The 2,276-nt window shown below is 37.7% G+C and overlaps 1 protein-coding gene across 3 annotated transcripts in view; it reads left to right on the top strand.

Annotated features, from left to right (window-relative positions):
- rtn3 (reticulon 3) overlaps positions 1-2,276 on the top strand; it is a 31,630-nt gene that overhangs the window by 1,186 nt on the left and 28,168 nt on the right. The gene's annotated exons all lie outside the window — the stretch shown is intronic.

Genomic DNA, 2,276 nt, shown 5'->3' on the forward strand with positions numbered 1-2,276 from the left:
GCTTCAGCACCATCATTCATAATTGTGACCACCTCCACTTGTGAGTCTTTTTTAGACTTTCAGGTTTCACAGTCTAAATATTCCTAATTTAAAGCAAAGAAACATTGTCTCCCAGGGCCTTATTGGCAGATTACTGTGTTTGAGGGAGTGGCAGCTTCACAATCAGTGAGTTTGTGTATGTTTGTCTTCTGCATGTTTTAAGCTTTCTGATTTGAACTCCGTGGCTCAATCAGCCACTACGTGTAAGCCATTTGCAAATCCTTTAAAGCCATGTTCTGTTAATCAAAAGGATTGTAGGCTTTGAAGAATTATAGCACATGTGGGCATTGGCGTCAACTGGATGTGGCAGGGTGTGGCATATGATTCCTCACTGAGTTTCGATTTGGTCTTTAATTGAGTCACTAAGCAAAAATGAAGTAAAAGATTACCAGAAGTCTACTGGTACACAAAAGCACATCAGCTGACATGGGAAAACATTTTGGTTCATGATTCTCTCCATGCTTACAATCATGTGATGTACCATAAGGTTAAGAAGTTATAAACCGCATTGACCACATTATAATCAATTAATAATATTTTCCAGTAGTCAACAATTATTGATGGCTCCACTTTGTCCCAGAAAATTAGCAGCCATGAGAGAATTTGCTCATTAACCCTACATCCTTATAGTATGTTTAAACTGTAGCATAACCTACACAGGAATAGCTTTTTATGAGCTTCTAATAGAGCTCATTTTTTTCTCCCAAGGCAGATTCCAGAAACCATGGCTGTTAAAATGAATAGTTTTCTGGCAGGCATGAACAAACTCAACATTCCATGACAGATGACAGACATTGCTTTCCACACACACCTTAGTCATTACAGCACTGCTGAGTCACCTAAAAATATGGCCTTTGGGACCTACTCTCTCTGCATTCATGTCATTATGTGGAGAGAATGTTTGTAGATGTAATCTTCCTACTCAAATACTTTTAATTTGAACACATTTGTTGGGATTTGCAATGGATGTCACTTTTTTCAACTTTTATATTTCAAGAAATATCTGGATACTAGTGTATGGACTAAAGGTTCATTTGAAATTAAACCAACAAAATGAGGAATTCTTGTGTTATCTTGTACTACTAATGATTTATTTGTTATGGATTTATCTGTCAATAATTTAGACAGTCGGGTTTGAGATGGTTCACTGTGTTACTTTGAGCAGTCATTCCTGATGATGTAATCTCAGTAATGTATTGGTAAGTTGGTGCTAGTAAGGGCTATACAAGTAGTCAAGCTTGGTCAATGTCCCTAATGTTCATTATAGCTTTAATAACTTAATTTATACCTATAAACTTCAGCTGCATATAGAACCAGACCTTCATTGTAAACACGCTCATGTCAGAGACATGTCGTCAAAGCTAATTCCCCAGTTTTGTAGGTATTTTATCTTGTTTTAGAAAAAAACCTCCCTCTTCTTTTAATTTGTTGTTGATTAAACATCCTTTTGTCTTGATGAATTCAGCATAATGAACATTTCTGCAGCACTAATTCCATCAGGATAACAGAAATACATTCTTCATACAATGGCTTCCTGTTGCTTTCATTTTGCTTTTTAATCACTGCACAGACAGATCTCATTAAAATTGGCGTATGTATGACACGCCAATTCGTATGCCATTATTGGCGTGTTGTCACGACGCATACACTCTTTTTAGCGTGTTTAATAACGCCGTTTTGCCTCCATTGACTTAAATTACCTTGCAATTGTATGTGAATTTACGGCGTAGTGAGTAGTGTGAAAGGGCGAACATCCGCATAGGGAGGTTGGTCGGGGTGGGGGATGGGTAAAACACCGGACTTTCACCCAGGAGACCAGGTATCGTGTCCCTTTGTGTCACGTTCCCTAAACTCAACCATCAGTTTCTTTTTTTCAAAAGTCAACCCTGTTCTTTTCCTAAACCCAACTCGGGGCTTTTAATTTAAACTCATCTATTGGAAGTGTGGATATATAATGATGGTAGACTAATGTCAATCAAAAAACAGTCACAATTGGAATTGGATACGATAAGGCCTAGTCAATAAAAACAAAGTTTTCCGCAGAGTCAGTATGGCACTATCATGTGGGATTGCTGCCACACAGGCTAACTGATATGGATGTATTCTGTCAAAGATATCATGACATGTGTCTTTTTTTCCTTATTGCCCAATTCTCATTGTAGTATTTATCATAGTAATCTACACTAGTACTATCTTTCAATCTGTTGATGTCACTGCTACCAGATGGCCTGGTCCGC

Source organism: Etheostoma spectabile, chromosome 19 (assembly GCF_008692095.1).
Source record: "Etheostoma spectabile isolate EspeVRDwgs_2016 chromosome 19, UIUC_Espe_1.0, whole genome shotgun sequence".
In the NCBI taxonomy this organism is placed as follows: Eukaryota; Metazoa; Chordata; class Actinopteri; order Perciformes; family Percidae; genus Etheostoma; species Etheostoma spectabile.